A 19749-nucleotide genomic window follows, 5' to 3' on the forward strand; every position below is an offset into this window, starting at 1 on the left:
GGATTTTGAGGGAAAAGGAAAGAGATAACTTGGGGTTTTCATCCATCTTGGCTTAAGCTTGGAGAGGAGAAGATTTGATGGTTGGAAGTTCATCTCGATTGGAAAGCAAATGAGGTAAAATGCTAAATTAACCTTCTTTCTTTGTCTTATGTTGAAAATAAGGTTGATTGTTGGATAAAGAGATGATTTGGTGGTTAATCTTGATAGTTTTTCAAGTTGATGATGCTTATACTTCATACTTGAGTTCTAGGGTTTGATTATGCATATGATTATGGTGGCTATCTCGTTGTAATTTTGGCTACATATGTGTCTATTGTTGTGTTGGTGGTGAAACCTTATGTAATTATTAGATGAGTTAGGCTGAATTTGGGACAATTAGTCGGAGAAATGGTGGGAAAAAAATTGGGAAAAATTTCTGTTTGCTAGCCGAATGGAAGGGCTAGAGTTGCAACCTTGATTTTGAAATTTTTATATGATTCTAAGCTTGATTTTGTTGCAAATACTTTATACTATTTTAACCTACAAGTGTGTGCTGAAATTTGACCAAAATCATGAATTTTTTTTTTTACAGAATCAAACCATTTTTATTTATTCAAAGTGGAAAAAAGACAGTTACAAGAGATGTAGAGAGTTCTACCACCTAATTAGGCACTAGCCTAAGGGGCGGGACTTGTGTAGCATCCATAGCAATACAGCCGCGAACCTCCCTAGGTAAAAGTTGAAGAGAGTCAAAACCCATACTGGGGTACCCCTGCAGAGTAGCTAACCTATCCGCAACCACGTTTTGTGAAGACCAAAAAATTTACTTATTTTAAACTCATATTATTGGCTTATTTAAATAATTATCCACCCATTTTCTCCGAATAATTTATTTCAATCCTTTTAGAACCATTTACATGGAACTATGACTTGCATATATTTTTAAAATGTCCCGTTAATAAATTTAATTTTTGAAAATTCGTTTAGCGAGAATTAGTAAATACGCGTTTGGAGGCAATAGTCGATTTGAGAGTACAGTGACCTTGGAGATTTGAGAACTCATGCGTTAATTTAAAATAGGCATTTTTATGATTAATTACCCTGGTATTAGTTAGTTATATCATCGTTACAAGAATTTTTTAGAAATTGCGCTTTATCGCGCGCAAGTCGGGAGTTCGCGTTTTCACGCGCATGACTAATTGAAGGACTTTAGAAAATTATTGTTAGACTACTAATAGTAAATAATAATAGTGTTAAAGAAAGTGCATTAGAAGTTTAGTGCACAAGTGAAATGAACCCGAGAGAAAACGGGCATGAAACGTGCGCCTACGCGCACTATTCAAAGTTCACTTTTGTGCCAAATTTAAACCACCAACTACCAAGCTTCCAAGAGAAGCTTCACCATCAGCCTTTACACTCTCTCTCTTCACTCCATTGCTGGCCGAAAATCTAAGGAGGAAGAAGGAGCAAAGTTCATCTCATTTCACTTCAAATTTTCTCACCATTTCATTCCAAATTCACCACACACTTCCACTTCACTTGGAGATTCACTTGGGCTAGGAAGGAAGCATCTTTCTCATGGTTTCTTGGAGCTTTTGGTAACCCAAAATTTCTGATTTTTCATCATCTAAGAGGTAGTAATCATCCAACCCTTGAAACTTGGTTTTAGTGAGTTAAATTTGGCCTTGGAGCTTGTAGCTTCATGTGGGTGTTGTTATTTGGTTGAAAATGATTGGAGTGGACGCTATGAAATCCCACAATAGATATATTAGACTGATATGGTGATTATGTGTGTTGTTGGTGTTAATTATGTGTTAAACAAGTGGATATAAGTTGGAAAAGTGGAAGAAAAATCAAAGGGAAGTTGCATGGAGAGAGGCCGAATTCTGCCCTGTTTTTCTTGAAGCCATAACTCAATTTTTTTGTGATCAATAACCTTGAATCTGATGTAGATATGTTATATAGGATGTGTGAAAAATTTTCACCAAAAATCACTTGATTTGATTGGGTAAAAGTTAGAATTTCAAAAATCTTCAAACTGGAAAGTCGTATAACAGGGGCTCTCTAGCAGTAAACTTTGAAATATCATAACTCTTTGCTCAGATGTCAAAATCAAGTTCCGTTAGCGGAATTTGAACCTAGACATCTGTAAGTTTCTAACGGTATAAAATGTATCCCCTGATTCGAAGTGAGTGAGTCGTACTAGTTCACCAAATTTACCTATTCTGTTTTATTGCTTTGCTCGAGGGTCAGTGATGAGCTGAGGCTTGTTGCTTGAATTTGAGCTAGTTATGAACTGTATTTAAAAATGATTTCTCCTAAGGAATTGTAGCCTGTTGAATGTAGTTTCCAACGCCATTAACCATGCTCAATTTCAAGTTGAATTCAGTGAGATGTGGTCAAATTACCGAACAGCACCAGTGATAGAAAACCCTAATTTTGGCTAGCCGAATGGCCTAGTTTGACTTGGGACTTGTTGTTTTACAAATTTAGATGTCAATCACCTACCAAATGTATACTGGATGTTTCTCAGACTTTTTTTTCATAAATGATCTAGAATTGAGTCATTTTCATTGGGCAAATTGCTTGAAAAGTAAGAAGAAAGCAAAAGACAGATTGGTCTTGGGATTTTCTTGAACTTTGGTAGTTTAGTTAACTACCTTCCCGTGTGTATTTTCAAATGAAATTTGGCAAAGGAGCAGTCCTCATATGGAAGTTGAGTTGTACCAATTTTGGTATCAATCCAAAACCATTTCGATACCTAAATGATGGGCCAAACCCGTTTTTCAAATCTGGAAAAAAATGTTCAATCAAACCTCATTTTTAGCTAACTTTGGAAAAAAATGGACTGCTATATCTTGATGCTTGAAACTCCAATTTTAGTTCCGCTTTTTGAATTTTAAACCTTGATTGGAATTCTAATTGAGGTACAAATTTCAGATGCTAGTTCACTTTCTATGAATTTTACCGAATTTCCAAAGTTTACCGAAAACTAAGGCTGAAACTGTCTTGGGAGTCCAAGTCAGCCCCTTTAAGCCAAAATTTGAGTATCTTCCATTTGAAATCTTAGGAAAGTATCTTCTAGAAACTTTTAGTACTTTGGAACTAGTTTCCAATGGTGCCAAGTTTTCCAATTTTGGACCTACAAAGTGTAAGATATGATTTTTCAAAAATTACTCCTTAGAACTGAAATTTTTGAACTTGAAGGGAATTGAGTTTTTAGAAACTCTTCATGTCCCTTCAAGATTAAATGACTGTTTTGGACTTGCCTTCATGAAGGAAACTAGTTTTTCCTTGTGTTCTTAAACCCGACTTTTGAGTCTCGATTTACGAGTAATTAATTCTCTTTTCATGATATTTTCTTAGATTGTACAAGTGTACAATCTCCCTTGTTAACTAGGGGTTTTTAAATGATGGTGTGTGATAGTCAATTATTAATTGGTCAGACACTCAAGGGGACCTTCAAGAGGATCTCACAAGGGACGCCTAAATACTTGATTGTGCACCACTCTCTTATTTTGACTAGCTGAGTGTCAAGTGCATGTTTTGTTGTAATTATATGAATTGCTGCTTCTGGACTGAAAATTTATAACTGTTTAGTCAAGTGTGTACTTTATCGCACTCGTTCCCATTTGACTGAATCCAAATGTAATTGCCTGAATTGAATTGAATTATCTGAACTGAATTGAACTGAATTATATGCTATGGTTGCATATGTCATTGGAGTAAATCTCCTCGACCTTTAACTGAACTGTATATATATCGTTGGAGTGAATCTTCTCGATACACAACTGAATTGGGGGACGCCTAAATTCATCGGCCGACCTTGCGACTCGAGTCGGCAAGGGCTTGGTCGGAAAGCTTGGTGAGCCTTGAGAAAAACTAAAAGCTTGATCTATTGGAGAGATCATGCTTGACCTATTCGTATAGTAGTGCCTTTATAGCAATTCGGGCCCGGTTGGGTATGTATGGTGGACGGAGAACGGGTAAGTGGAGTTTCTACGGACTAAATACCGACCCGGTTGACGGAGTGTCATCGCGGGGAGGTAATTGATCGAGTTTTGACAAAGCAAGTGGAACTTAACTCCTGAGAGCTTCCATATCCTTGAATTGTTTCTGTTTACTTTTCTTCCTCAAATTGTCAATTACTTGAATACTTCTGTTTTATTTGATAAAATTGATTGCTACTTGGATTACGTACTTGCATGTATATTTCTTGGCCTCATGAGCAATCGCTCACCCCGTAGAGTTGTTTTCCTTGACAGGTGGATTGGAAGATTTTGGAAAAGCCAACTAGGTTGTACTTTTAATTGGAATCTTGGTTGTAAATGTTTAGTCAACTTTTAATGGTTGTATTTTGGGACTTGATGTATCTTTTGAGAACATGCTGTGAGATTTGGATATTCAGTTAAGGAAGTGACTTTTCTTCATTTTAGCCTTGTATTATTTGGTTTGTATCTTTAAGTTTGAATTGAATTGTCTTGAGTCCTGACGAGAGTTGGGTAGACATCTCGCGAATACCATTGGGTTCGCCCTTGAGAGAAGTGGGGGCGTCACAGTTGGTATCAGAGCGCTAGGTTAGAGATCTATTTGAGAGATGTATTAGAGACTTTACTTCTAAGAACAAGAATGAGATAACCTAGTTTTACCTTAAATTATATTTGAGCAAATTCGTAACTTTAAGTTTCTAATATGAAAATTGTGGTTGTTTTGCAGGGATGGAGAATGGGAATGAAGGACCTGCTGCTAATGGCCATGTAGAACCTCTTAGATCCATTTACTATAGCGCACGGGACGGAGGAGCTCGTGTACGCTATTCACCCTGTACTGGGTTTCCCAGATGTGTCTGTAGGAAGACATATGCTTACCCAAACCACCTTGTATTTGCTCTTGACGATGAGCGACGTCAGTTGGTGGACGCCAACCGAGATCTGCTCCAGGAGGTAGAGGAGCTGAGCATTATGGTGAATGCTCAGAGTGTTAGGATTGCTAAACTTAAGGAGACTTTGGCAGGCGAGGTGACTACGGTTGAGGTCACCCATGATGAGTTTCAGAGAGTTAGGGCTCGACTTACTAGGATAGGTGAGGAGATTCGTGATCGGCCTTTCAGGATCATGGCCGATGCTACTATACTGATAGACGAGGTGATGGAAGTTGTACAGAGTCCAGTTCAGGAAGGCGCTGAGGAGGATCCAGAGGAGAACCCTGAGGAGGAGGTTCCACCTGATAGCCCCTGAGGACTAGGCTTAGAGTGACCGACCTTTTGACTTTTGTAATTAGAAATAGTCGGGGTGATGCTAGTGCCAAGGCCATTGTATTTTGCTTGATTGTGTGGCCCACTTTTGAGGCACTTGACTTTACTTTAGTCGTGCATGACTTAAAGTACCTTTGTGGCACCTGTGTGCTATATTTTTGTAATTTTTCCTATGACTTGCTAATTGTATGAACTTTAAAATGTAAATACATGCTGATTATTGTTATTTCTGATGTTTTCAAGATTGGCTCTCATTTTAAGAAATTCCTCGCGTGATCACTTTTATTTCTTGGACTAGGCACCATTAGAATTATGGACGGACGAAGGAGCGGTAGAGGTCGTGCGCGAGGGTCTAGGCAAGCCCAACCTCACGGAGATGATCAGGGATCAGCAACTGGGCGACTCAGGGACAAGAAAATTTAGAGGGTAATCAAGTGGCTACTACCATTAATAGGATGACTGATATCCTTGAGCGGTTAACCGAGAGACAGGGTCCAGGGCTACTTAACCAGCCTGGGGGCCAGGATAGAGGGGAAGATAGGGCTTCGGAGAGGTTCTTGAAATTTAACCCGCCTAAATTCACTGGAGAGCCCGACCCCGAGGTAGCGGAGAATTGGTTGGAGAGAATGGTCAACATATTTGCCACCTTAGACTATACCGAAGATAGGCGAGTGAATTTTGCTGCTTTCCAATTTGAGGGAATAGCACGTGCCTGGTAGGACATGATAAAAGGAAAATGGGAGTTCAACAAGAAGTTCCTTCCGCCTCTGATCCAAGAGAAACGGGAGGATGAGTTTATAAAGTTGAAACAAGGAACTCTTAGTGTAGCTGAATATGAAGGGAAGTTTACTAAATTTTCTAAGTACGTTTCCGAATTGGTGACCAACGAGCGGAAGAGGATAAGACATTTTATACAAGGGTTTAATGTAGAAATCTAGGAGGGTTTGGCTGCGGCCCAAATCTCTATGTTTACTGAAACTTTAGAGAAAGCGCAAAGAGTTGAGAGCACAAGAATGCAAGTTAGGGATTTCCACAATAAGAAAAGGAACTTTTCTAGTCATACTTCTGGACAGGCTAGTAAAAGTACCCTACCTTCCAAGATAGGAAAAAAGATGGGAGGAGTAAGAACTACTGGAACTTCAAGGGGAGATTTATCCAGAAGAGGTCGTAGTGGGCCAATTCAAGCGAGAGGAGTGTCTTCTAGTGGTTCGGCAGCGACACCTCAAGTTAACTGTGGTTACTGTGGTAAACCAAATCATTTAGAGAATGAGTGTTGGAGGAAGTCGGGGAAGTGTTTATTCTGTGGTAGTGCCGAGCACCAACTTGCGAATTGTCCAAGTAAGCTGAAGGTAGGAGATAGCACTCAAAGGCCAAAAAAGTCAACGTCTAAGCAGACTAGTGCTGGAGGGAGTCGACTTAGAATACTGGCTAGGGTTTACGCACTGGATCATCAAAAGATTCCCGATGCGACTGAGGTGGTTGAAGGTAGGATCCCTATTTTCCACTGTTTAGCTAAAGTTTTAATTGACCCAGGTGCAACGCATTTTTTTGTGAACCCTAATTTCATGAGTGGAATAGACTTGAAACCAATTAAATTACCTTATGATTTAGAGGTTAGAATACCTACTGAGGATCAAAGTTTACTAGCTAATTTGGTGTATAAGGATTGTGAGATATGGGTTGGACAACGAAAATTACTGGCCGATCTTATGGGTTTAGCGATTAAGGGGTATGATGTGATCCTACGAATGGATTGGTTAGCCCGTTATAATGCTCAGTTGAACTATAAGACGAAAACAGTAGAATTGTGCATTCCAGGAGAGACAACCCTGAATTGGATGTAAGGGGTAGATTAGTCTCATCTGCACTTATTTCAGGGATCCGAACTAGAAAAATGTTAAGTAAGGGAGTTCAGGGGTATTTGGCTTTCCTTATCAATAACCCTAGTGATAAAGTGAAATTAGAAGACATGCCTGTAGTGAAGGAGTATACAGATGTCTTTCTCGAAGAGTTAGAGTCTTTACCCTCGGAAAGAGATATAGCTTTTAAGATTGATGTGACTCTAGGAGTAGCACCTATCTCTAAAACACCGTATAGAATGGCTCCAGTTGAATTGAAAGAGTTGAAATTGCAATAACAGGATCTACTGGAGCGGGGTTTTATAAAGGAAAGTGATTCACTGTGGGGAACCCCGGTCTTATTTGTCAAGAAAAAAAGATGGGAGTTTAAAACTGTGCATAAATTACCGAGACTTAAATGATATCACTATTAAGACTAAGTACTCATTGTCCCACATTGATGAGTTTGACCAATTGCAAGGGGTGATAGTATTTTCCAAGTTGGATCTTAGACAGGTTACTATCAATTGAAAATTTTGGAGAAGGATATACCTAAAACTACTTTCAACTCGAGGTATGGACACTTTAAGTTTGCCGTAATGCCATTTGGATTGATCAATGCACTTGCTGCTTTTATGGATTTAATGAACAGGGTCTTTAAGCCTTATCTGGACCAATTTATGGTAGTATTCATTGATGATATACTAGTGTACTCTAAGACTATGGAGAATCAAGAGAAACATTTGAGAATTGTTTTACAAACTTTGAGGAAACATCAGTTGTATGCTAAGTTTAGCCAGTGTGAGTTTTGGTTGAAAGAAGTGACATTCTTGGGTCATATAATTTGTAAGGATGAGATTAAAGTGGATCCAACCAAAGTTGAAGCGGTTTCTAAATGGAAGCGACCGGAAAATCCTATTGAATTTCAAAGTTTTATAGGGTTAGCAGGGTATTACCGGAGATTTATCAAAGATTTTTCTAAAATTGCTGGACCGATGACTGAGTTAACCAAGAAAAGTGGGAAGTTTATATGGAGTCCTAAGTATGAAGAGAGTTTCCAAGAGTTGAAAAGACGTTTGACAAGAGTGCCCGTATTAGCTTTACCAAATGGGAAGGATAGTTTTGTGGTCTATACAGATGCTTCAAAGGAAGGCTTGAAATGTGTTTTAATGCAAAATGAGAAAGTGATAGCGTATGCCTCTAGAAAGTTAAAACCGCACGAAAGAAATTACCTGACTCATGATTGGAGTTAGCAGCTGTAGTGTTTGCATTAAAGAAGTGGAGGCATTATCTTTATGGAGTAACGTTTGACGTTTTTACTGACCACAAGAGCCTTAAATATTTGTTTTCTCAAAAGGAGCTAAATTTGAGACAACGTAAGTGGATGGAATTCTTGGAAGACTATGATTGCACGATAAAGTACCATCCAGGAAAAGCCAATGTAGTGGCCGATGCTTTGAGTCATCAAGTGCAAGTGGCGAGATTGATGATTAAAGAAATGCACTTGTTGGAGGAGGTTGGTATGTGGAACCCTAGACTCGAACCGAGGAAAGTAATCATTGGAAATATTATCGTGAATTTCACTTTGTTGGAACGCATCAAAGAGACTCAAGAAAAGAACACTGAAGTGCAGAAATGGTTGGAAAAAGTCAAAAAGAGAGAAAAGTCGAATTTTAACTTGGGAACGAATGGTATATTGAGCTTTTGGAATCAGATAGTAGTATCAAAGGATGAAGCGCATAAGAAGAAATTTTGGAAGAGGCACACCGATCGAAGTCTATGGTACACCCTGGAGGGAATAAAATGTACCAACACTTGAAGAATTTGTATTGGTGGGAGAGCATGAAAAAGGAAATTATCCAATTTGTCCAGACCTATTTAATTTGTCAACAGGCTAAAGCTGAACATCAGAAACTATCAGGACTTTTGCAACCTTTGCAGATACCTGAGTAGAAATGGAAAAATATTACCATGGATTTTGTATCAGGGATACCTAGGACACAAAGAGATCATGATGCCATTTGGGTGATAGTGGATAGATTGACCAAATCGACTCATTTGCAGTCGATTAGTATGAAGTACCCGTTGGAGAAGTTAGCTAAGTTATACTTGGATGAGATTATCAGGTTACACGGGATACCTTTAAGTATTGTGTCAGATAAAGACCCTAGGTTTGTTCCAAGATTCTGGCAAAAGATGTAAGAAGTGTTGGGGACTAGATTGAATTTTAGTACTACTTACCATTCCCAAACCGATGGACAGTCTGAGAGGACGAATCAAACTCTCGAGAATATGTTGAGAACCTATGTGTTGGATTTTTGGGAGAGTTGGAGTAAGTATTTGACATTGGTGGAATTTGTCTATAACAATAGCTACTATTCTTCAATTCAAATGGCCCCGTACGAAGCACTTTATGGTCGAAAGTGTAGATCTCCGATTTGTTGGGATGAAATAGGTGAACGAAAAATCTTAGACTCGACTATAGTGCCTTGGATTGAGGAGACAAACGAAAAAATGAAGTTGGTACGTAAGAGGATTCAAACCGCATAAAGTCGTCAGAAGAGTTATGCAGATAATAGAAGGAAGGATTTGGAATTTGAGATTGGAGATCAAGTTTTTCTTAAGATTACTCCTCTGAAAGCGAGTTTGATGGCAGGAAAGGGAAAGAAATTACAACCGAGATTTGTAGGACCTTATAAGGTTATCCAGCGCGTGGGAAATGTAGCGTATGAGTTGGAATTGCCATCGAGTCCGTGTAGACACCAAAATTTTGATTTTTAAGCTTTATTTATTTTTTTAAATTTAATTTGACTTTATTTGTTTCAATTTCAGGTTTTTTATTTTATTTTATTCTTGTTTCTTGTCTCTTATGTTATTTTAATTGATTTAAGGTTAAAAGCACTTTTTACACTAAATTTTACGAAAAAAGGAAAAAAGAAGAAAAAAGGAAAAGGAAAAAAGAAAAATAATAAAAATGGCAAGTGGGGGGCATGCATGGGGACAAGTGTCCCTTTGTGTTTTAGACAACACAACACCTAAGGGATTAGGTGTCTAGACACTTGGTGGCTTAAGGAATTTTGGGGGGGACAAAAATCAAAAGAAAATGAAAAAGAGGGGGATGGCCGGCTGAAAAAGGAAAAGAAAGGAAAGGGACCAAAAAAAAAGAAGGGGAGCTTCGGTTAAGAGAAAAACAACCACGGGGGAAGGAAAAAGAGGCGAGGCGAAAAAGGAAAGAAAAGGGACAGCGACTAAGGAGGAAAAAGGAGAGGTCATCAGCTGGGTAAGGGAGCCAGAGGCGGAGAGGAGCAAGAGAGTGAAGATAGAGTGAGAAATTAACCGAGGGAAGAAGGAGAAACCAAGCAAAGGATTTCGGAGAGAAGTAAAAAAACGGAACAAGGAGAGAAAGGCTAAGAAAAAGAACGAAGGAGTGGCTGGAAAAGGCTGGAGCTGGCGGGAATCAATGACCATCATCGCTGTCAATCATCACCTGCATAGCTTTGTAAGCTATCTTCTTCCTTCAAATTTCAGTTTTTTAAGTATGGACGCTTGAAGCTCTGTTGTTTTTTTTATCACAATTTCTTGGTGGATTTGCCTACGTTTTCTGAAAGATTATTGCTTTATTTGTTAATTGGGCTGAAATTTCTGGTTTTGCTGTCTATTTTGGGGCCAACCGAGACCTCATTTGAGTAGGGAATTGCTGAAATTTTCATGCCCATTTAGTGTTTGATAAAATTCCAATTGACGTGAAGATGATTTTGCCTATGTTTTACGTGTGAGAAAATGAACATTCGATTGGCTTATTGTTTGTCCGAACATAATAGCTAATTTTTCCTAATAAAAAGTAGTGTTTTGAGAGGCTTTGACATGTTGGTTTTTTGTACCTTTTTTGTCTTTATTTCTCTCTCTATGCTTCTCTATGTTTGAATCCGAATTGATGTCATGAGAGGGAGTGTTGTGAGTTCATTGTCTGTTGGGAATTGTTGGATTTGAAACCAAATTCCTGGTATTGTCGATCGAAAGAAAACTGATATAATAATTGATGTTAGCTCGGTGGAGAAGATGATTATTTGTCCAAATTGCCAAAAATTTTTGCTGCTTTCGTTCTTGTTTTTGCATCCTTTCGATGGGTCTCTGTAGCTTGCATCTTGGTTAAATTTCAATGATTAGAGTTGTAAGGTCTTGTTGTTTTGGTTTGAATGTTTGATGTGTGATTGGATGTTGTTTACATCTGGCATGCATTTCGTAAGAAGTATTGTTGCAGAAAACGTCCTGATTGCATGCTCTTCTATTTTTGTTCTTTGATTGACCTTCAAGGGTTTGTCACCTGCCTGTTGTGTTGTTTTGGAGCTTAATGGAATGGGTTATGAATTTGATGATTTGGTTTGAGATGGCCTAAGTTGCCTCGGTTGTATATGCTGCAAAAAATCATAGAAATCAGGGATGAAGAAGAGTTTCTGTGAAAAAATGCTTTTTGCGAAGAGCATGCATGAATAAATCTGAAAAATTGCAATTTGACCTCTATATTTTCATACAATTCTGATTAGGCCTTAATAACTTTCTGATCTTCGTAACTTGGTCCTTGGCAGCTCTAATTTGCGCAACTTCATTGCTTGTTTGCTGTAATTAACCACCATACTTTGTTTATGTGACGCCCCACATCTCCCTAAGGCGGACCAAAGGGTATCCGCGGACGCCTGCCCAACTCTCGCCAAGACTCAAGCAATTCCATTCAAATTAAAACCGAATTAAACACTTCGAAGAGAGCAACATGAATACAATAATGCGGAAGCGTTCAAGCTTAACAAGTCACTTAACGTGTAACCAGTACATCGGGTAATCATGAAACGACTTAAATTCGAAATACACGTCAGGGCCCAAGCTTTTCAAGTTTACAATTTCCAAAAGTACAACTCAAACCAGGGCCTAGTCAAAATATATAGCAGGAGTCTTAACAAAAGTACAACGGATGGTTTCTCCATACTTCTCCAAGATTCGGTCCTGTTAAGGAAAACAAAACTATAGGGTGAGCTAAACGCTCGTGAGGCCAAGAACACACATGCAAGTACTTTGTCAAATAACAATCCCAAATTTAATAAATAAAACCATGTCTTTTCAGCAATCAATCATTCGAACAGGAAAAGTAATCAGAAACAATTCAAGGATATAGTAGCTCTCAGGAGCTAAGTTCCACTCGATCTGCCGATGTCATTCGTATACCTTCCCGCATTGACCCTCCTGTCAACTGGATCGGTATTTCCATTTCCGTAGATCACCACTTACTTCCCTCCGTCCACCGTACACCACAAGGGCCCACAAGTCATTTATAATGCGATACTCCACGAGTATGCCAAGCAAGACCTTTCATTAGATCGAACTTATATATATCTCATGGCTCGCCCCAGTCCCCGACCAAGCCCATTGCCGGCTCGAGTCCAAGGTCGGCCTATGAGTTTGGACGTCCCCTATTCATTTAAAAGTCGAGGAGGTTCACTCCATCGACGTATGTATTCATAACATACCATTGCATTTCAGTCATTCATTCAATACACTTCAATCATTCATTTGAAATTAGAACGAGTGCGATAAAGTACGCACCCGCCCTTACGTTTAAAATTCCAACAATTACCACAAATAAGCAAGTATCAAAATTCACACACTTGACACTCACCGAGCAATTCAATAAGAATTATTTTCTGGGAGTTCAGGTGTCCACTGTGAGATCCTCTTGAAGGTCTCCTTGTGCGCCTGGCAATTAATAGTGGATAATCACACAATTAACCCACTTATCAAGAAAATTGTACACTAGTACAATCTAAGGATTATTTTGCAAAAGGAACCTCAATTACACGTAAACCGAGGTTCAACTTGCCTTTTATTATGTACAATATTATTTGAGTTTTTATCATGAAAATCGAGGGCAAAACGTTTGAATAATACTAAGAGAATTAAGAATTTTGGAAAAACTCCTTTGCCTTGAAATTTGAGAAATTTCAGTTTTATCCTAAATCTTTGTAAATTCGTATCTCTCTCGATATGAGCCCAAAATTCGTAAACTTTATACCATTGGAAACCTTTTGGAAAGTGTTAAAAGTTCTTAGAAGACACCTTTCCATGAATCGAAGTGGAAAGTGTTCAAAAATGAGCTTAAAGATGCATGATTGGTTTACAAGGCAGAATTAAGTTGGATTTCGGCCAATTTTGGAAATTCGGCACGATTCACACGTTGCAAACCGGCCTCTGAAATTTGCAGCTCAATTAGTGTTACAAGTGAGGTTTATAACAAAACAAGCGGATCAAGAATCGGAGTTTCGAGTACCGAGATACGGTAGCCCGAAGTTGGGGAAATTCAAGACTGGAGAAGAATTTCCAGATTTGAACCTCCAACACTAGAAATTTAATTAGGTATCGAGACGAACTTGGATTGGTACCAAAATTGGCAGTATTTTACACCCATATGAAAGGTACCGCTCTATCAAATTTCAGGGAAAAATACCTTCGGAAAGATAGTTAATTAGTCAACCAAAGTTCAGGAAAAATTCTAAGGCAATCTGCCTTTTGACTTTCATTTCCCAAGTTCAAATCGTTTAACCATGAAAACTATCCAACCATGGTTCATTTGTGAAATAAAGGTCTAAGATACATCCATGATACCTTTGGTAAGTGATGAGCATCAAGAACTTCAATTAATAAAATCATTCCCAAGTTTTGCCCCAAATCAGTCCAAATACTACGTTTTTCCAAAACAGGGCAGTCCTCTTGTTTTAGTCACAACTCAATCAATTTAACTCGGAATGAGGCATGGTTTATAGCGTTAGAAAATAAATTCATAGGACTAAATGTTAACAGAAGGAAATGTTCTGAAATTCAGCAACCAACCAGCTCAAAATTGAGCCTCAAGTTGCTGCCTCTACAAGCCATTCCAGCAAATCCGAGAGACAGGACAGCTAACTTAAAACGTTTGGTTCAGATCACTCACAAAGAATCAGAATGTGCATTTTATCTCAAATTAAAGCCATGAATGTCTAGTTTTAAACACCACCAACGGCACTTGATTTTGACACCCGAGGACAGAGTTATGGCCAAAATACTACCGCTGGACAGGGTTACCCGAAAATAATTTTCCAGCTTGTTTAGTTCACGAATAAATTCATTTGCCCATCCAAACGTTAATGTTTTCCAACGAAAATTTTTACACATATAATATAACATATAAACATCAGGTTCATGCCAATAAATCACCAAAAATTGGCCTTATAGTGGCCGAACAAAATAGGGGTAGTTTCGGAAATTTCTTGTCATGACCTCAACCTTGAGTTTCCAACAATAATACTCCATAAATCCATCATTATAACCACTAAACTACCATTAAATCCAACATTAATCATCTAATCAGCAACAACAACCCAAGTGTGGGAATACAAAGAGCCCACTTTCACATTTTACAACCATATCAAGCCATCCATACACATGCAATAGCTTAAAGATGCATTTCTACCATCATAACCCAAGCTTAAGGTGTAGGATGAAGTTATACCTCCTTAGTGTTTTAACTCAGAAATTTTCGGTCCTCAAGGCTCCAAGAAACCGTGAAAATGCAGCCCTTTTTGTTAGCTAAATCCAACCTCCAAGTAGTTTGCTAGATGATCTCCAAGTTTGGTGAAGATTAGTTGAGGTTTTGGGTTGATTTAGTGAAGAAATTTGTGAAGCAAGAGAGTGAGTGAGAGGGAGATGTTGGCCGGCTGTCTTAGTGAGAGAAGATGGAGAGTAATCAGATTTCTTTTAGCTTCCAAGAGAAGATTAAATGAGTGGTGCACAATCACTCCAAAGTCAACTCTTATTAGGGCGTGTTTGGCGCGATTGGAGCTCGATTTTCTCGCGCGTTTGGTTCACTAGTGCACTAAACCTCCAATGCGTATATATTCATGTAAATATTCTTCACTCTTAATTGTCCCGAAATAAGGGTCTAAAGTCCCTCAAATAAAGTCGCGCGTGTGAAAACGCGTACCGTCAATTTTAACGCTATAACGCGAAACTTCCGAGAAATTCTTATAACGATTGCACTATTAACTATCACTTGAGTATTTATTCATAAGATTACCTATTTTAGAACCATAGTACAAGTCTCCAATATTCCAAGTTTATTGTGCTCCTACGCGGATAAAATCTCCAAGCACTATTCACTATTTTTACTAAACGCACTCCAGGAAATTAATTTTTGAAACGAATCATTTTAAAAATATAACGAAATTATATTACCATGTATTTAGGTCTAATAAGACTAGAAAATATTCCTTGGAAATAAAATCCAATTAAATAATTTATTAAGCCATAAATTAGGCATAAAATAATAGTTTTTGCGAGTCCTCACATCCTCTCCCCGTTAAGAAAATTTCGTCCTCGAAATTTACCTTGGTTGATGAACAAGTCTGGATACTTCTCTCTGATTGTCTCTTCAACTTCCCATGTTGCCTCCTCTACTCCATGGTTCTTCCATAGAACTTTCACTAGTGGTATCTGCTTGTTCTTCAATTCCTTCACCTTTCGATCCAGAAGTTTTACCGGTCTCTCCTCATAGGTCAGGGTTTCATCGATCTCAATATTCTCCGATTGTAAAACATGAGAGGGGTCTGGATGATATTTCTTAAGCATGGACACATGAAACACGTTATGAATACGAGATAAGTTCGGTGGTAATTCCAGCTTATAGGCTACATTCCCAACTCGTTGAATAATCTTATAAGGCCCTACAAACCTTGGTTGTAGTTTCCTCCCTTTTCCGGACATCAAACCTGCTTTTAAAGGCGTAATCTTGAGAAATACCATATCTCCAACAGTGAACTCCAAATCCTTTCTCCGATTGTCGGCATAACTTTTTTGTCTACTCTGAGCTGTTTGAATCCTTTGCCGTACTAATCTTACCTTTTCATTCGCCTCCTCAATCCAAGATACGGTTATCGGGTCTAAAATTTTCCGTTCACCTACTTCATCCCAACAAATTGGAGATCTACACTTCCGACCATAAAGTGATTCGTATGGAGCCATTTGAATAGAAGAGTGAAAACTATTATTGTAGGCAAATTCTACTAAAGTCAAAAACTTACTCCAATTCTCACCAAAATCCAGTACACAAGTCTTCAACATGTCCTCAAGAGTCTGAATTGTTCTTTCAGATTGTCCATCCGTCTGGGGATGGTAAGTGGTATTAAAGTTTAACTTTCTCCACCAACTTTTGCACTTCAGGGTCCTTTTCCTGAGATTCCTTGATGCGTTCCAACAAAGTGGAGGTTATCACAATATTCCCCAAAATTACTTTCCTTGGCTCTAATCGAGGATTCCAATAGCTAACTTCCTCCAACAACTGAAATTCCTTAACCATCAATCCAGCCATTTGTACCTGACGGCTCAAAGCATCGGCCACTACATTGGCCTTTCCAGGGTGATACTTAATCGTACAATCATAATCTTCCAGAAATTCCATCCATCTACGTTGTCTCAAATTCAGCTCATTCTGAGAAAATAAGTACTTAAGGCTTTTGTGATCTGTAAAAACCTCAAATATCACTCCGTATAAATAGTGTCTCCATTGCTTCAAAGCAAAGACCACAGCCGCTAACTCCAAATCATGGGTCGGATAATTTTCTTCATGCGGTTTCAATTTCCTAGAGGCATACGCTATCACTTTATCATTTTGCATCAACACGCATCCCAAACCTTCCTTAGAAGCATCGGTGTAAACCACAAAACTATCCTGTCCATTAGGTAGAGCTAGAACAGGCGCTCTAGTCAATCGTCTTTTCAACTCCTGAAAACTTCCTTCACACTTAGGACTCCAAATAAATTTTTCATTTTTCTTGGTCAACTCAGTCATAGGCCCAGCAATTTTTGAAAAATTCTGGATGAATCTCCGGTAATACCCTGCCAATCCTATAAAACTCCGAATTTCGGTTGGATTTTCCGGTCGTTTCAATTTTGAAACAGTTTCAACTTTAGCTGGGTCCACTTTAATCCCATCCTTAGAAATTATATGCCCTAGGAAAGTCACTTCTTTTAGCCAGAATTCACACTTGCTAAACTTAGCATATAACTGATGTTCCCTCAAGATTTGTAAAACAATTCTCAAATGTTTCTCATGGTCTTTCACATTCTTAGAATACACCAAAATATCATCAATGAAGATCACCACAAATTGGTCCAAGTAAGGCTTAAAAACCCTATGTATTAAATCCATGAAAGCGGCAGGTGCATTGGTTAACCCAAAAGGCATTACTGCAAAGTCAAAGTGCCTATACCTCGAGTTAAAAGCAGTCTTAGGTATGTCCTTCTCCAAAATCCTCAATTGATAGTAACCTTGTCTTAGATCCAATTTCGAAAATACTACCGCCCCTTGCAGTTGGTCGAACAGTTCATCAATGTGGGGTAGTGGGTATTTATTCTTAATTGTAACATCATTTAAGCCTTGATAATTTATACATAACCTCAAACTCCGGTCTTTCTTCTTTACAAATAAAACTGGGGCTCCCCAAGGGGAATCACTCTCTCGTATAAAACCCCATTCCAACAAATCCTGTAATTGTAATTTCAACTCCTTCAACTCAACTGGAGCCATCCTGTATGGTGTCCTTGATATAGGTGCTGTTCCCGGAGCTACATCAATTTTAAAAGCTATTTCCCGTTCCGGGGGTAGAGACTCCAATTCTTCAGGAAAAACATCAGAAAATTCTTTCACTACCGGTGTGTCCTCCAGATTCACCTTATCGCTAGGGGTATTAATAAGAAAAGCCAAATATCCTTGAGCTCCCTTATTTAACAATTTTCTAGCCCGAATTCCCGAAATAAGTGCAGACGAGGCTAACTTACCCCTCACATCCAATTTCAAGGTTGCTTCCCCTGGAATACACAATTCTACAATTTTCGTCCTACAATTCAGTTGGGCATTATAACGGGCTAACCAATCCATCCCTAGGATCACATCATATCCTTTAATCGTTAGCCCTATCAAATCGGCCAGCAATTTTCTTTCCTTCACGCAGATTTCACTATTCTTATACACCAGATTAGCAATTAGACTTTTGTCCCCAGTGGGTGTTTTAACCTCCAAGTCATATGGTAACTTAATTGGCTTCAAGTCCATTCCACTCATGAAATCAGGGTTTACAAAAGAGTGCGTTGCACCCGGATCAATTAAAACCCTAGCTAGGCGGTGAAAGATTGGAATTGTACCTTCAACCACCTCGGTCGCCTCTGGAACTTGTGGATAGTCCAATGCGTAGACCCTAGCCGGTACTTTCGGTCGACTTCCTTCGGCACTGGTCTGCTTAGAAGTTGATTTTTCAGGCCTTTGCAGGCTTCCCCCTGTCTTCGACGATTTCGGACAATTTGCGATTTGATGCTCAGTGCTCCCACACAGTAAGCATTTTTCCAACTTTCTCCAGCAATCGTTCTCAGAATGGTTGGATTTACCACAATACCCACATGTAACTTGAGGGTTCACAGTCGATCCGACAGATGGTGCCCCCTAACTTGAGTCGTCCCGCTACGACCTCCCCTAGATAGAGCTCCCCTAGAAGCTCCAGCAGTTCTCGTTCCTCCTTCCCCTCTTCCCTTTTTAGAAGGGTGTACAAACTTACTGGTCTGCCCAGTAGTGCGACTAGGGAAATTCCTTTTTCTGTTGTGGAAATCCCTCACTTGAGATCTTGCATTCTCAATCCTTTGCGCTTTCTCTAAAGTCTCAGTAAAAGTAGAGATTTGGGCTGCAGCCAGGCCCTCCTGAAGTTCCACATTAAGCCCCTATACAAACCTTCTAATCCTCCTCCGTTCATTGGCTACTAACTCAGGAGCGTATTTGGAAAGTTTAGTGAACTTCCCTTCATACTTTGCTACAGTAAGGGTTCCTTGTTTCAACTTAATAAATTCGTCCTCCCTTTTCTCCTGGATTAAGGGCGGAAGAAACTTTTCATTAAACTCCCTTGTGAAATTCTCCCAAGTCCAAGGGGTTCGAGCCCTTTCCCATTTTCCTTTTATCAAATCCCACCAAGCACGGGCTACTCCCTCAAATTGGAAAGCAGCAAAGTTCACTCGCCTATTCTCAGTGTAGTCTAGAGCGGCGAATATATTGGTCATCCTTTCTAACCAATTCTCTGCTATTTCGGGGTCAGGTTCACCCATAAACTTAGGCGGGTTAAACTTTAAGAATCTTTCCAGGGCTCTATCCTCTCCCCTACCCCAGGTTGGTTAAATGGTCCAGGACCCTGTCTCTCCGCTAGACGTTCTAGGATATCAGTCATCCTATTGATGGCAGTAGCCACTTGGTTACCCTCAATGTTTTCCTGTCCCTGGGTCGGTCCAGTTGCCGATCCCTGGTCATCCCCCTGAGGTTGGGCCTGTCTAGACGCTGTAGACACCAAATTTTTGATTTTTTTTAACTTTATTTGTTTAATTAATTTAATTTGCTTTATTGGTTTCAATTCTAAAGTTTTTATTTTTATTTTATTTTATTTTTGTTCTAGTTCATTTTATTTTATTATCTATTTATTTTTTTCCTTCATACTAATTTTCAAAACAAAAAAAGAGGAAAATGAAAAATACAAAAATACAAAATAATGTGGAATAGGTGGAAGTGTGCATGTTGAACAAGTGTACAAAATGATTATTAGACAAGTGTCTAAGGAATTATAGGAC

The sequence above is a fragment of the Coffea arabica genome, chromosome 4c, assembly GCF_036785885.1.
Source record: "Coffea arabica cultivar ET-39 chromosome 4c, Coffea Arabica ET-39 HiFi, whole genome shotgun sequence".
Taxonomy (NCBI): Eukaryota; Viridiplantae; Streptophyta; class Magnoliopsida; order Gentianales; family Rubiaceae; genus Coffea; species Coffea arabica.